Below are 17,281 nucleotides of genomic sequence, written 5' to 3'. Positions count from 1 at the left end.
ATCCGCGCCCCTGCCAATCGAATCTGATTGGGCGTCGATCATGGAATTCACCGCCGCGGATATCTTTCAGTACTCGCCCTTCGGCAATATTCTGAATTCACTAAGGTCTCTCTCTTTGTCAGGAGAGCCCTGGCCGGATTACGGCCAACAGGATTGGGATGCGGACGACGAAGAAATTCGACGCCCACCCACCACCCACTTCGTAGCCATTGTCGATGATTTAACCGACATGCTCGACTTCGACTCCAAAGACATCGACGGTATGGACGACGATGTCGGAGACGAACATGAACCAGCACCTATAGGGCACTGGAAAGCCACCTCGTCATATGACATATACATGGTGGATACACCCAAAGAAGGCAATGGCGACGAGGTAGCGGAGGATGACCCCTCCAAGAAGCAACCCAAACGCCGACGTCAGCGGCGCCGCTCTAAGTCCCGCCAAAGCAAAAGTGGTGATACCGGCACGGGAGATAATAACACTCCGGATAGTGCCGAAGAAAATAACAAACCCCTCCCGCAAGATTAAGAGCAGTAGGATGGAGGAGCCAGCTCTCCTGAGAGAGCGGCAGACGGAGAGGAGGAGGATGACAATTACATCCCCCCCTCCGAAGACGAGGCAAGCCTCGGCGACGATGAATTCACCGTCCCAAAGGATCCCGTCGAACAAGAGCGCTTCAAGCGCCGGCTCATGGCCATGGCAAATAGCCTGAAGAAAAAGCAGCAGCAGCTTCAAGCTGATATAACATCCCAAATTTTCAATTTGGAATGTTATACATAGTCATCCATGCATATCATATTTTATTCGCATTTCATCTTGCGATCCTGAAAAATCCTAAGCAACTCAAGGACCCTCGGAGAGAGTTGGGGATTTCCCGGTCTTCAAATTTGATTGTATCAAATTTTGAAACGAGGATTTTGGTTTTAATTATTTTCTCTCCAAAAATATTTCATACTAAAATCTATGAGAGGAGATAATATGACTTATCCAAGATAATTGAAATATTGGGGGAAAAAAATATTAAAATCAAATATTTGTTTTATTTGGATTTTATTGCAATTTTGTTTGCATTAGAAAAATTGCACATTTTCCAAAATTGTATTTTAGGGCCAAGAAAATGTTCATCTCGTTCTAAATATTTTATTTAGACGGTGAAAATTTATTTTGGCATTTTTAGATTTTTATTTATTTTTCTAGGATTTTTATTTCGGTCGGCGAAATTATTTCAAAAAAAAGTTCCCGCGCCAGACTGGGCCTAAGGCCCAGCCGAGCCAGGCCGGCCCAGCCGCCGTCGCCGCCGCCTCCTGCACGCGCGCCGCCGCCGCCACCACTCGGACCGGAGTCCGAGTTGGACTCTGTGCCGCCCCGCCTTGGCCCCTACTCCAAGCCGTCGCCGTCCCCGCCCTTATATATCGTCGCCCCCGCCACCCCAACACCCCACCTCAGCCACCGCCGCCCCGCGCCGCGCCAAGCCCCACCGCCCCCGCCGCCTAGCCCCGCCGCCGCAGCCGAGTGCCACCGCCGCCGCTTGCCGCCGCCGCCCCGTCGCCCGCACATCGCCTCGCCGGACCTCTCGCTGGAGGTAGCCATTCGGTTCTTTTTTTAAAAAAAAACCCTAGATCCATTTTTTTTCGGATTCGCCGGTTTTTCTCGGTTCTTCTAGTTAGCGGACGTTCGTCCGAACGTTCGTTTTAACGAACGGTTTCTGCCTGTTAGTTACAGCTAACGAACGCTTTCGTTTGTCCGTTCGTGAGTTTTCTTAGTTTCTGTTTATCTTTTCGCTCGTTAGTCGGAATCAGGCGATTCAAGCGCCTAGAGTTTCGTCCCGAAACCCCCTTTCAATTTAACCAACTCAAACAAGTTTTTGCTACTGTAAAATTTGACCTAGTTTCAGATTAGTAAACGAAGCTTCTTTCTTTGCCGTTTGAGTTTCGTTGTTCCGTTTGATTTGATTCTTTTTGCGGACCGGAGTTATTAAGTTGAAACTTATGGTCAACCATCTTTTGTTTGAGTTTGCTTGTGCATCGTTGCTTGTTACTTATGTATGCTATTGTTTGCTTGTGATAGAACACCTGGAGTGCGAAGCGTGCTACTACGAGTCCCTAGGTTTCACAGATCGTCAGCAAGGCAAGTAACACTTTGATCATACCCTTTTATCACCCAGTTTTTATGCATTAGTCTCAATCCTCAAACATTGCATTATTAGGATGTCATTAATTTGTGGGTTGGGAAGTAGTTGAAGAGGTAGAACCTATTGCCCTGCTATATTCAAACCCTTGGGAGTTACTTCTACGCTTGCTTATATTACTATGCTATGCTATGTTCATAGACGTGGTTTGGGTTTGAGTGAAATCCATGACAGATGTGAGCTTGTTAATTAATGGTTCAACTTAAGGTGGCAACTTAAATTAACATCTAGGTGGATTGACGCACCTGGAGTACCCAGCGTTGCCTGTATTTTTTTGGAAATCCCGGAGTACCCGTGTGATCTTCCTATGGACCGCCACCCAGGTTCAAAGGGAACTGAGATGATTCATGCTAGAAACTTCCATGTGCAGCCACAAGCTATTATGGGCTCTAGCATAGTTGAGTAAGTTATGTGAAGCTCTTGAAGAGGCAGATCAGCAGGTAGTGGGATGTAGGTTTGGTATGGTCTGTCCAGAGTAGAGAGTTAATGTTTCTGAAAGACTGTGTCTCAGTTATCCGTTTCTCAAACACCCTGTAGTGCAAGAAAACCAACGGAGGCGATCGAGTCTTGTGGGGAAAAGTGCGCAAACCTCTGCAGAGTGTACAATCTAATCATGGTTAGCCGTGCCCCCGATTATGGACAATTCTTGAGTATCTAGTACTTGGGTTATCACATGTATCTCATCACTCTTAATTAATATTGTTGGGTTGTTAATCACTTTAATTGGGATTGAGTTGGAGGACCTTCTCAATGATGTTTCAACTACCATGATAGTTAAATTAAAATCTATTCCTTTGTTGTAGGGAAAAATTGGCTTTCGCAAAAACTATAACCATAGAGCTTTCCACCAGCCATATATGCATGTAGTGATAGCATTATTCTTCTTGCTCTACTGTGTTATTTTGCCAGCATATTCCATGTGTTGACCCGTTTTCGGGCTGCAACGTATTATGTTGCAGACTTTTCAGACGAGGAGTAAGGTTCGTTAGGTCGTTGCCGTGCAGCTCAGCTATGCCGTTGGAGTTGATGGACTCACTTTATCTTCCAAGCCTTCCGTTGTTATCGTATTAGATGGCCTTAAGCCATATTACTGTAATAAGTTCTCTCTTGAGACATTCGATGTAATAAGTGTGTGATTGCTACTCTGTTATAAATCCTTCGAGTACTGTGTGTGTCAGCATTACCGATTCAGGGATGACACTGAAGCACAGAGACTTGACCATCTGAGGTCGGGTCGCTACAGCTGATCAAGATCTGCTAACTGACAAATGGACTGAAGTCCTCGCGGCCGAGGAATATAAACTCGAGCACCCCTCCAAGAGTTACCCAAGGCGCAGGTTACTACCCCGACTGGAGGAAGAAGCGTATGATACGGCTGATCGGCCACCTCGTGGCCGCGATAGAGAGGCATTCCAGCCAAAAGCTCAGCCTCCACCCCAACGCCATTCAAATAAAAAGGCATGGGGAGATACGCCAGACCTGCGAGACATATTGGAGGACAAGGCAAAGCATTCAAGATCGATCTACGGATCACGAGGGTGCACCACTCTGCGAGACGACAAACATCACGCCGGATACAGTAAAAGCAAATCCGATCGGGCCGAACACAGCGGGCAAGACCCATTCGAGCTGCGTCGCGATATAGCCCAATACAGAGGCGCCGCACACCCCTTATGCTTCACAGACGAAGTAATGGAACATCAATTCCCAGAAGGTTTCAAACTTGTAAATATTGAATCATACGATGGCACAACAGATCCCGCAGTATGGATTGAGGACTTCCTCCTCCACATCCACATGGCCCGCGGTTATGACTTACACGCCATCAAATACCTCCCACTAAAGCTCAAAGGACCAGCACGACATTGGCTTAACAACTTGCCAGCGGACTCCATTAGCTGTTGGGAAGATCTGGAAGCCGCATTCCTCGACAACTTTTAGGGCACTTATGTGCGACCACCAGACACCAATGATTTAAGCCACATAATTCAGCAGCCAAAAGAGTCGGCCAGGCAATTCTGGACTCGGTTCCTTACAAATAAAAATCAAATCGTCGACTGTCCGGATGCGGACGCCTTAGCGGCTTTCAAGCACAACATCCGAGACGGGTGGCTAGCCTGGCACCTTGGTCAGGAAAAGCCGAAATCTATGGCAGATCTCACGACGCTCATGACCCACTTTTGTGCGGGAGAAGACAGCTGGCTGGCTCACAGTAATAACATATCAAAGAACCATGGTACCTTAGATACCAAGGACGCCAATAGCAGGTCACATCGCAACAAGCATAAGCGCCGCATTAATAGCGAAAATACTGATGATACGACAGTCAATGCCGAATTCAAAGGCTCTAAGCCCGGTCAGCGGAAAAAGCCATTCAAACAAAGCACGCCGGGTCCATCCAGCTTGGACCGTATACTCGATCGCTCGTGTCAAATACACGGCACCCCAGACAAGCCAGCCAATCACACCAACAGGGATTGTTGGGTGTTCAAGCAAGCCGGCAAGTTAATTGCCGAGAACAAGGACAAGGGGCCACATAGCGATGACAAGGAGGAGCCCCGGCAGCCGCACACTGGAGGACAGAAGAGGTTTCCCCCGCAAGTGCGGACGGTGAACATGATATACGCAACCCACATCCCCAAGAGGGAGCGGAAGCGTGCGCTCAGGGACGTATATGCGTTGGAGCCAGTCGCCCCAAAGTTCAACCCTTGGTCTTCCTGTCCGATCACCTTCGATCGCAGGGACCACCCCACTAGTATCCGTCATGGCGGATTCGCTGCACTGGTCCTAGACCCAATCATCGACGGATTTCACCTCACTCGAGTCCTTATGGACGGCGGCAGCAGCCTGAACCTGCTTTATCAGGACATAGTGCGCAAAATGGGTACAGATCCCTCAAGGATCAAACCCACAAAAACGACCTTTAAGGGCGTCATTCTAGGTGTAGAGGCCCATTGCACATGCTCAATTACATTGGAAGTGGTCTTCGGATCCCCGGATAACTTCCGAAGCGAGGAGTTAATCTTCGATATAGTCCCGTTTCGCAGTGGTTATCACGCGCTGCTCGGGCGAACCCCATTTGCTAGATTCAATGCGGTACCGCATTATGCATACCTCAAGCTCAAGATGCTAGGACCTCGCGGAGTTATCACAGTCAATGAAAACACAGAGCGCTCTCTTCGAACAAAGGAGCACACCACAGCCCTCACAGCAGAAACGCAAAGCAGCCTCTCAAGGCAATCAACCAGTTTGGTGCTTCATAGCCCAGACACCTTCAAGAGCGCTCGGGGCAATCGGCAAATAGACCGCCTGGCGCGATCTACGCTCGCGTAACAATACAGCGGCCACCCCAATCCCAGCCCAGCGGCGAAACTCATGTCGCGCGTACATAATTACGCATTAAAAATTCCATGGGCACAGGTGGGGAGGGGGGCACAACTACGGCACGCCCCAAGATGCGGCCTAAACCGCACTAGGGGCTTCCTGTTCAGTTATTTTTCTTTTTCTTTCAGGACCTTAATCCTGGAAACACTGTCCGGCAGCACTATTGCCGAACACATGATGCAGCAACCAAGGAGGCAGACAGCTACGTTATATCACGGAATTCCCAGGTTGATTACAGTAACGAGTGAAATACTCAATTTAATATCATTCCTCAGCTTGCCCTTGGAAGGGACATAGTCCTACTCTTTGCTTATCGCACTATTTGTATCACTCTGCTTTAACGCAATTTTTTAAATAAATAGTGCATGACATTACGACTATTATTGCATTCTTGTTATATATATATATATATATATATATATATATATATGTGTTCATTAACGACGCCTTGCAACCGTATGCTATGGTACAACCAATACACCAGGGGCTTACGTACCCCGCAATGCGGTGTGAAAAGTCCGAACACTTTCACAAGTGCGGCACCCCGAACTTATAGCATTATATGCATCAGCTCCGAATCATGTCTTTGGTCAAATGTTGGGTTTGCCCGGCTCCTATGTTTTGGTACCTTACGTTCCGCTCTATCGGCTAAGGTAGCGCTAGGAGAACTACTGCGATTGTGCCCCGGTTCTGCCAGGCTTAGCACCTCAATAGAGAAAGCTAAAACTGACTGTCATGATACGGCGAGAGACTGGTTGTTGTTCGGCGAGGTTTTTCGAGTCCCTAAAGACTTATGCCGCTTAGGGAGAGGGGCCGGCCCTGTCCGGCTTACAGGCGTGTATCGCGCCCCAATTTTGGCCTTCCGAATTCCAGGGGCTTCGCCGAAATTTAAAATTATAGAATTCTATGGCTAAGTGAGAGTGATAAAGCATTATTAGTCCGGTTTCCTTGATTGTTGTGCTGAGCACCTCCCTCGAAGGACCCAAATATGGGAACAAGAGTGCTCAGGTTTATGCCGAACACCCCAGCACTCGCGGCATGGGGGCAGAAGCCGAAGACTAGCCATCTCTTAGATTGGATAAACGGCCAAACAGAAGGTAATATTTTAAATTCACACAAGCGTTGCATAGCGCATATGAAACAAATTTTCATCACACAGGATCACACGAGCAAGTTTCATTCAAATATTACATCTTTTGCGCACTCATCCGCGATGAGACGGGCACCTGACAGAACACCCTCGTAGTACATCTCGGGGTGGCGGTGCTCCTTGCCCTCTGGCGGCCCCTCCTTGATCAGCTTCACGGTGTCTAGCTTGACCCACTGCAATTTCACACGGGCGAAAGCCCGGCGTGCACGTTCAATGCAGACAGATTGCTTGACGACCTCCAGCCGCAGGCAGGCATCCACAAGCCGCCTCACCAGGCCAAAGAAGCTGTTCGGAAGGGCGTCGCCAGGCCACAGCCGGACTATAAATCTCTTCATGGCCTGATCGGCCGCCTTATGTAGCTCGACCATCTGCTTCAGCTGGTCGCTCACTGGCATCGAATGTTCGGCCTCAGCATACTGAGACCAGAACAGCTTCTCCGTCGAGCTTCCGTCCTCGGCCTGGTAAAATTGTGCGGCATCGGACACACTGCGGGGCAAATCTGCGAATGCTCCTGAAGAGCTCCGGATCCGGGTAAGTAATCGGTAATTCACTTTTACATGCTTGCTTTGCATATAGAAAGCCTTACCCGCCGCTATCTTCTTCGTCACGTTGATCTCTTGGAGGGCCTTCTCGGCCTCGGCCTTGGCACTCTTTGCGCTCACAAGGGCCGCGGCAAGCTCAAACTCTCGTGTCTTCGAGTCAAGCTCCAACGCCTCGTGCTTCGTCACGAGAGCCTGGAGCTCTTGCTGCACCTCGCCCACCTGAGCCTCGTGCTTCTCTCGCTCGGTGCGCTCCTTGGCCGCTTTATCTTCGGCCTTGGCGAGCGCTTGCTTCAGGGTCGCCACCTCGATCGTGGCCCCTGGAAAGCATACGATGATCCTGTCATTTTGCAATCGCGTCCTCTTTTATATATATATATAATACAGGGTATTACTTACCCTTGTTTTCCTCGAGCTGCCTCTTGGCAAGGCCGAGCTCTTTCCTGGACCCCTCGAGGCCCTACTTCAGTACGGCGACCTCCGCAGTCAGTGCGGCAGATGCCAACCGCGAAGCCTGCATACGCATATTGACATACTTATATTAGACTCCTGCGATATTATTTGATCCTCTATTCGACTTTTCTTTGTGAACACCGAACAAAGCATCAGGGGCTACTGTCTATGTGGTAATGTTTATACTACATTTTAAAACATTTACCTCGAAGCCTGTTAGAAGGCTGGCACATGCTTCAGTCAATCCGCTCTTGGCGGACTGAACCTTCTGGATCACCGCACTCATGATAGTGCGGTGCTCCTCGTCGATGGAAGCGCTGCGAAGCGCTTCCAGCAGACTGTCCGACGCCTCTGGATGGACAGAGGTCACCGGCACAGGCGTCCTGCCCCTCTTAGAGGGAGGCCGCCTGCCCGAGCCCGGAACCACTGGAGGTTCCGGCGCGGTGTTCGGTAGAGGGCCGAACTCGGAGCTCTCACGGGCCCCGTCCCCTCGGCTCCCGGAGTCCAGAAGGTCGCCTTGAGGCGCCTCCGGGGCTGTCTCCCCTCAATCCGGTGCCTCTTGAGACAACACCTCGGCGTCGTCGGCAGGATGAGGGGAGGTGGCGGTCAGGACTGGATCGCTATCCATGTCCGACAAGCCCAAGGAGCCGTCCGACGATACATCGATGCTGGCTCATGGCGGCCTGCATAATTGCGTTTGACGTTAGAGAAAGTAGTGCGACAAAGGAATCCTATGATTTACTCTGGTATCCATATCCGAATACTTACGATCTCCCCGGGGGCCTGGCCCGGGGCAACCACTCATCCTTGCCCTCATCGGCGGCGGTGGAACTGTCTGGAAGGAGAGTCCTCCCTTTCTTGGACCCTTCGGCCTCCCCAGTTGGGGCGGCCTTCCTCTTCCTGTCTCCCCTAGTCGGTGGGGGAGCATCTTCTTCTTCTTCTTCTTCCTCGTCTTCGGGGGAAGAGTGCACCGCAGAGTCACCGAACGGTGAGTCCGACAACGCCTGGCGTCGGGAACTCTTTCGAGTTCCCTTGGCCTTCTTGGTCTTCTCCGGCACCGTATAAGGGGCCGGAGTCAACATCTTCGCCAGAAGAGCGTCTGCGGGGCCTTCGGGCAAAGGAGCCGGACAGTCGATCTGTCCGGCCATATTCTTCCAGTCCTGTCAAAGGTACAGGAGTTTAGATCCCGCATAGAGTCAATCTATATAAAAAATAAGTATCCTATGAAAGGTAAAGCAGCTTACCGCACTGGCTTGGCGCTTCGCGCTGAATCCGCGATCCTCGGTAATAGGGGGGGCACCTCGACGCTTTTGAACTGCACCCTCCAGGTGTCTTCATGAGTCGTGTCGAAGAGCCTGTTCAGAGTTCGGTGCTGCGCCGGATTGAACTCCCACAAGTTGAACTCCCGTGGTTGGCACGGGAGTATCCGGCGGATGAGCATAACTTGGTCTATGTTGACAAGCATGAGCTTCTTGTCCAGCATGTTTTGAATACATGTTTGGAGTCCAGTCAACTCTTTCAAATTACCCCAGGGCAGGCCCTTCTCTTTCCAGGAGGTGAGCCGCGTGGGGATGCCAGATTGGAACTCGGGGGGCGCTGCCCATGCAGGATCGCGCGGCTTGGTGATACAGAACCACCCCGATTGCCACCCCTTTATGGTTTCCACAAAGGAGCCCTCGAGCCATGTTATGTTGGGCATCTTGCCCACCATGGCGCCTCCGCACTCCGCCTAGCGGCTGCCCACCACCTTCGGCTTGACATTGAAGGTCTTCAGCCATAAGCCGAAGTGGGGCCTAATGCGGAGGAAGGCCTCGCACACGACGATAAACGCCGAGATGTTGAGGATGAAGTTTGGGGCCAGATCTTGGAAATCTAGGCCGTAATAAAACATGAGCCCCCGGACGAAGGGATGGAGAGGGAATCCCAGTCCGCGGAGGAAATGGGTGAGGAATACTACCCTCTCATGGGGCCTGGGGGTGGGGATGAGCTGCCCCTCATCTGGGAGCCGGTGCGCGATGTCGTCGGGCAGATATCCGACTCTCCTCAGTTTCTTGATGTCTCCCTCCGTGACGGAGGAGATCATCCACTTGCCTCCCGCTCCGGACATGATTGGAGAAGGTCGAGGTGAGAAGTGCGGACTTGGGTGCTAGAGCTCGAGTGTGCGAAAACGGATGGGCAAGGGAGGAAGAAGGCGTGGATAGGAAGGTGAATCCTTATCCCTTTATATGGGCGGACGAAGCTAAGCGTCCCCACTTGCTAGGTAAAACTCGCTTATCTCCCAAGCGCTGCGATTGATGGCGCGGTTGGGTTACCCATGCCCGTATTGATGAGAATCCCGTAGTAAGGGGACACGATCTCTGCTTTGACAAGACGTGTCGAAGAACTGCCTCGCGTTATGTGCGGGGCTGGTTAAAAGAAACGGTTCGAATAATCACCAGGCCATGACATAACGTCATGCTGCCAAAACAAGCCAGCAAACTAGATCTGTGAAAATATTATTCTCTCTACGGTGGAATGGGGAACTTATTTTGTAGGGTCGGACACTATCCTCGTGTTCAAATTCTTCTGTGATGTATTCGGAGAAGGAACCCGCCTTGCAATGCCGAAGACAATACTGCGCGCTGAACACAACGTCATTGAAGCCTGGTTCAGGGGCTACTGAGGGAGTCCTGGATTAGGGGGTCTCCGGACAGCCGGACTATCTGCATTGGCCGGACTGTTAGACTGTGAAGATACAAGATTGAAGACTTCGTCTCGTGTCCGGGTGGGACTCTACTTGGCATGGAAGGCAAGCTAGGCAATACGGATATGGATATCTCCTCCTTTGTAACCGACCTTGTGTAACCCTAACCCTCTTCGGTGTCTATATAAACCGAAGGGTTTTAGTCCGTAGGACAACAACCATAACATACAATCATACCGTAGGCTAGATTATAGGGCTTAGCCTCTCTGATCTCGTGGTAGATCTACTCTTGTACTACCCATATTATCAATATCAATCAAGCAGGACGTAGGGTTTTACCTCCATCAAGAGGGCCCGAACCTGGGTAAAACATCGTGTCCCCTGCCTCCTGTTACCATCCGGCCTAGACGCACAGTTCGGGACCCCCTACCCGAGATCCGCCGGTTTTGACACTGACAGTCTCCTTTAGCAACATGATCTCGAATGAAATGATGACGAACTTCAATATGCTTACTTCGAGAATGTTGCACAGGATTGTGAGCAGTTTTGACAGCACTTTCATTGTCACAAAGTAGTGGACCATGTCTCACATGTATCCCATTATCCTTAAGGGTTTGGGTCATCCAAAGTAATTGAGCACAACATGATCTGGCGGCAATGTATTCCACTTTGACAGTAGATAAGGATACCGAGATTTTTTTTCTTGGAGGACCAAGACACAAGGGTTCTACCAAGAAATTGACAAGTACCCGAGGTGGACTTTCTATCAACCTTGTCACTGGCATAGTCCAAATCGGAGTAGCCAACAAGATTAAAAGATGACCTGTTAGGATACCAAATGCCAAAGTTTCGTGTATGAATTAAGTATCTCACTATCCTTTTCATAGCCGTAAGATGACACTCTTTAGGAGCCGCTTGATATCGTGCACACATGCAAACACTTAGCATAGACGGGAGGCACATAGATATAACAATGAACCAATCATAGAGCGGTAAACCTTTTGGTTAACCGGTTTGCCATCCTTTGTCAAGTTAAGATGTCCACTAGTAGGCATGGGTGTTTTCACACACTGGTATGCGTCGGTGCTATACAAATGGTTTTTAACCCCTTTCCGCGATGACATTTGGAACCATTGCCAAGTGAGTGTGGGCGATAGGGGGGGTCCTTCCCACACGCCCAGAAACCGTCGGAGATAGGGAGCCAAGATGCATATACAGTACTCCTACTCGTTTGTGCTCACATTGCCATCGCAGTTGGTATTCTGTGGTGCTACGTTTAAGATGCGCGGCCCATCACAAACTGTTCACTATTATAGAACGCGTATGATAAGCATACAATCACACACATTTGCTTTTCCAAACCATATGCGATAACTAATTAAGAAGATTATTTAATCGTTGTACGAGTGTCGGACAGGATTACAATATGTTAGACCATCATAACATCGTCGTACATGACAACTATCGCACACGCTATTCTATGGTGCAACGTTTACGACGCATACTCCATCAGAAATAGTTCATGGTTGCGAATCGTGTACGATAAGGCAACTATCACAAACATTTAGTTTGTCTGCACCGTTTATGATATTGTCTGACAACGCACACGCTTTGCAAACGGCAACTGTGTGCATACTACGTTTCCTCTTTGTGAACCGTGTCAGATTATGGTGTATATCGCAAACGTTTGTGTTTTACCAACCGTGTGTGCCATAATGACCTGGAGAGCCTAATTTCACCGTAATTTAATTGTTGCTATTTCAAATTGTACAAGATTTGAATTTGAATGTATGCTATAGCTTTATTCATATCCATCAGGTTCAAACAACCAATGCATTATTCGATTCATAGGTACATATGTTCATGAACTACATAAGAATCAAATAAATAATGATTAATCGTAGTTGCATACTTGTACTATTAAAGACGGTAAAGAAAGAGGCGAAATACATTCTGGTTGCTGAATAAGGTGAAGCGGAATGCCCATATTGTGCCCTCCTCCATGCAGAAGGCACGCACGACTTTAGGCCGACCCCTTGTGATGGCCGACCGCCCATCCTTCACGATCTTCATGAAAACATCTAGATAATCATCGTGTTCTAGTAGAAATACTTTAACCTTTGCATGCCCACCAATCATGTAGTTTGAGAGGTAATCTTGAGTAAACTGCTTTAGGAACCACTGCAAAGGAAAAAGATTCAGACATTGTCATCTAACACAACTCATTATGGGCAGTAAAAAGAAGGCTGCAGAGTTCTTACTTACCATCCTGCAGTTTGCTGTTGTCTTGGATAAAGTGTAAAAAAATAGTTTAATTGCCATCTTTTGACCCATTTTACTAACAATATTTATCAGCTTCCTCACTTAATGTTGGTTCATCGATATCTCATTTCCCCATACGCAGAAAGGGTCGAAGCGCGAATCATTACCAATGACATATGTACCTAAAAGCACCAAGTTAATATTAGAAGCTAAACAGCAATTGCACAATGATGTCGTACAACACTCTTATATAATATCTTATAACATCCAATATACTCACATATTAGATGAATTACCATCTTATATTATGGGCCACAAGGAGTTTAGTGCATTCTTACAAATTATCGGCTGATTAACTATTGATGTATCCATGGGTTATAGTTAGTTTGAGCTAGTTCGGTCTCAAATAGCCCTAAAGTATATCTAAACATGAGGGATAGTTTGAGCTAGTTGCATCTATAACCCACCCCAAAAAACTATCCAACCCAAGAGGTGCTAATTGGAGCTAGTTCTCCTAGTGCATTTATTGTCAATCTAATCCTGCCATCCAAACAACTCTTTGGATGGAGTTAGTTAAGGGTTAGTCATGAGCTAGAAACTAACTCTAATCTCTAGCTAAGTTCAGTATCCAAACAGGACAATATTGTTGTAGTTGTTGTTGCTGCTGCTCTTCTACATATATCTAGACATCATCAGAACATTAATGGCACACTCTTCCTTGTTGCTATGTAGCCTAGGATTGCATATTTAGACATTAAGTACAATGCATGTTGCTATGTAGCCTCAGATATATTACATATGGCCCTAGTTAACCTAACAATAAATGGGTTGCAGATATATTCAGTTAAAGGTCTGATTCACCGATTAGTCCCTTATTAGCCCCCGGCCTAGCTATATGGTACCAGCTACCGATATCCTGAACAGTGAGCATATATAAGCCATGGGATGAAACTAACCTCGATGGAAAACAACATCCGTTCCCAAAATTTTCATGTGTAGGTACATCGAGAAGCATGTTAAGCACAACAGGCTAAACATCAACCAAAATTATCCATGGCAGACAAAATAATCTCCAAAAGATAGCTTCAGTGTGCAGGTTTCAGCACGCTACTAAAGCAAAACAAGTGGAAAGGTGTGTTACCTGCAATAGGCCTAACATTTAACAACAAGCAAACATAGTCATTCAAACTGGTATTGTGCCGGTCTAAGTACACTGGTTATTGTTAAATAAAAATGGAAAGGCGTGTTAACTACAAGATGCAACAACCAAATGTAGTCATTCATAGTGGTATTGTTGAAATTGGTACTGATGAAATTGAACTGCATAGTTCAACTTGCACATACAGAAAATCACGTTGTGAATAACTGGAATAAACAAGGAATACTATGAACAACCAAATATAGCATTTGAAATTGGACATATGCTAACTACAAACAAGAGAACAATCAAAAAACTTCAAAAGACGCATATGCTAGCTATAACAGGCTTAACATCAAGCAAATATATGCATTCCTATCGGTATGTTTAAAACTAGATTAATGAAATGTACTACACAGTAAATAATTGCACATATAGAGCATCACATTTGTGAACAACTAAAATAAACAAGGCATACTACAAACAACCAAATGTAGCAATTAAAACCAGACATATTCTCATTACACTACAAAAGGGACTCAGCAAAACAAATCATGGGTTCTCCCCTGTGAGGAGGCACGGCAAAACAAATCATTGGTTTCCTCACTTGTCACAGATGGGCTCGTTCCCGTGGGATGAGCATGGACCCCGGATGCGCTCCATGTTGTCATAGATGGGATCCTTCCACTTGGAAGAGCATGGCTATAGGGTGCCCTCCCTGATGTCGCAGACGGGATCTTTCCCCTTGGAAGAGAAGATGGGCTCTTTCCCCTTGGAAGAGCCGGAGAGGGTGTCCTCCTCGTGGTCGCCATCGACGAGGTCTGACTTGGAAGCTGTGGATCCCAAGCCAGCGTCGCAGAATGTGTCCTTCAGAAATGACAAAAGGGGCTCGATGGCGATGTAGGATGGCAAATTCTTGATAGCGAGCCAGAGGAGATCAGTGGTGGGGCTATGGATGAGATCGACGACGGTTGAACCCGAGGGGTTGGGGGTGGGCCACTTAACCTGTGACATAACCCGCCTTAGGCCGTCGCTATCGACGACCTCGATGTCGTAGCTGACATCCGCGACATAACCACATACTGTAGCCCGCAGATTGAGTGCCTGTAGCTAGTAATGGTTGTCAGTTTCCTCGGCGACGTCAGGCAATGAAACTGCGATACACCTCTTTTGGGCCAGTCGTTCCTCGAGCTCCACAGGAAGCGTAGCTGGGCTTAGGCTGCGACGCTTTGGAGTGGGGGATGGGGATGGGATGGGGATCTGTGGGAAAGGGGGCGTTTTGCAGGTGTCATCTAGTAAACTTAGGGCAGCCTGGGTATGGAGATCGATGGGTAAGCTGCACAGGCAAACCGGCAGATGTTGACAATGGAGGCCTTGTGGCGGCGGCGGCGGGGACCTTGCTAGGGTTTCGAGCGAGGGAGGGTGTGTGTGTGTGTGTGTGTGTGTGGAGGGAGGGGGGTGTTTGAGGAAATGACACGGGTACTGAAAATTTACTACGCGGGAGTGAAATGCCGGGGCTATTGAAAATTTTGATGATGGTGCATCGCACATGGTCCGGAGATAACAAACGTGTGTTATGAAACAGAAAAACCCTCGAGGCGAGCAAATATTTTCGAGGGATGCATGAGGCATTGGGAACAAGAAACATCACACACGATCAAAACACAATAACTGTGTGTTATCAAACAAAAAAAGCTGCAGGCGGGTAGATATTTTTGAGAGGGGAAGCCTCGTGGAGCGTAATGTACTGCACGGATGTGTGTGTGTGATAGGGGCACCGGCGTGGCACACGGTTAGTTTGAGTGAACCATGTCTATTGCGTCATCCAACTTGTCTAATGTTCATAAATTTGGCAAAAAATGACGCGGGAGAGGGTCAGAACACGAACATGCTTGCATGTGGACAAAATTTATGTATGAAAAGGGTGGTTTGATGTTCAAATACCAAATGCAACTTCGATGTGGAACCTATCTCACAAAGCACATGGTATTGCTTGCCCCCTCGTGTCGGCATGAAGGTAATTCTAAGCTATGAATGCATCCCCCACAACCGAGGTTCACCTAGCAAAGTGCGAAGTAGCTAGCAACCCCCTCGTGTCGGCACGAAGGGAATCCTAAGCTACGAATGCATGCCCCCCTATCGGTTCTATATCTGGCATATCTCGTAGTAGGGGTCCTAAGCTAGGCGTGTTGGAGCGTTGGCAACATGGACACGGGATTTTACCCACGTTCGGGCACCCTTGATGGAGGTAAAACCCTATGTCCTGCTTTTGATTGTATTCACATGGGGTATATTACAGAGTACATGTATATACCACGAGATTGTTCTAATGAATATTAGATTGTCTATTGACTAGCCTTGCCTGGGTTTATATAACACACCAGAGGCCTAGGGTTTAGGAGAGTCCTTGTCTTGGGCAACAAGTCTTGTGGGATCTCCCTTGTATGCGGCATGGGCTGCCCGAAGTTGTCCATGAGTAAATCACCATGGGGGTCCTCAGCCCGATCCAGCTGGTCGAGAGATGACGTGGTGAGTACCCCCTAGTCCAGGGCACCGTCAGTAGCCCCCCTGAACTGGTCTTCAAGTTGGGGACGCTCCTCGATTCTTCCGAACTATTCTTCATCTTTGGTCGTCGATCTTGAAAACTGGTTCAACAAATCTTCTCATCTTCGATCTTGAGGATCGCCGAAGTGAATCCGAAGAGTGTACACATCGGGTATCCGAGGAGCCCTTTTAAGTTCTCGGCCTTTATCAATGCCTTGTTATTTTTATGCCACACCTCGGGTTTGAAATTATTCCCATTTGGCAGTGCCCTCTTGCATCCGAGGTCCAACGTCGGACTGCATTTGAGGTATCTTTTGTAGCCGAGCACCAACATCGGACCGCTTTCAAGCTCCAACACCAGAATGTATCCGAGCTTCAACGCCGAACTGTATCCGAAGTGTGTTTTACAGCCGAGCTCCAGCGCCGGACTATATCCGAGGTGTCATAGATTACCTCGGTCTTGAAAAAGTTAAAATGGTTCAAGCGAGCTTATTGCCGGAGATGCCCACTATGGATTTAATTCCGATTTGTGTAATGTATTCGCTGCCAAGATGTATAGCCAATAGCCCTCAAGGTGTGTGTTGGCCAAAAATCCGAGATGCACATTAGAGGAGATAGTGATCGGCGGACGGGCCCTTGAGAGAGGGTTTTGAGAAGTCGCCGTAATATATTAGCTTGATGTCGGATAAGTCCCAGATAGTACCTATTGTTGTTCGAAGACGCATTTGCCCATAGTTCGGTCAAGCCGAACACTAAGCACTTTGAATTTTCTGCATTGAATAGGCAATGCAGTAGCCCCTAAGACACTAATCGGGTGGCAACACCAGATCAGGGAATTGATGTGCCCCTTTAATATTAGTAAATGATAAGCCCAAAGCCCAGTAGCCCCCGAGCCTTAATGTGGGCACGGGTGGCCGAATTAAGGATCGATATCCG

The sequence above is a fragment of the Triticum dicoccoides genome, chromosome 6A (genome assembly GCF_002162155.2).
Source record: "Triticum dicoccoides isolate Atlit2015 ecotype Zavitan chromosome 6A, WEW_v2.0, whole genome shotgun sequence".
Lineage (NCBI taxonomy): Eukaryota > Viridiplantae > Streptophyta > Magnoliopsida > Poales > Poaceae > Triticum > Triticum dicoccoides.
The sequence above is the reverse complement of the archived record's forward strand: the minus strand, read 5'-3'. Positions refer to the sequence as shown.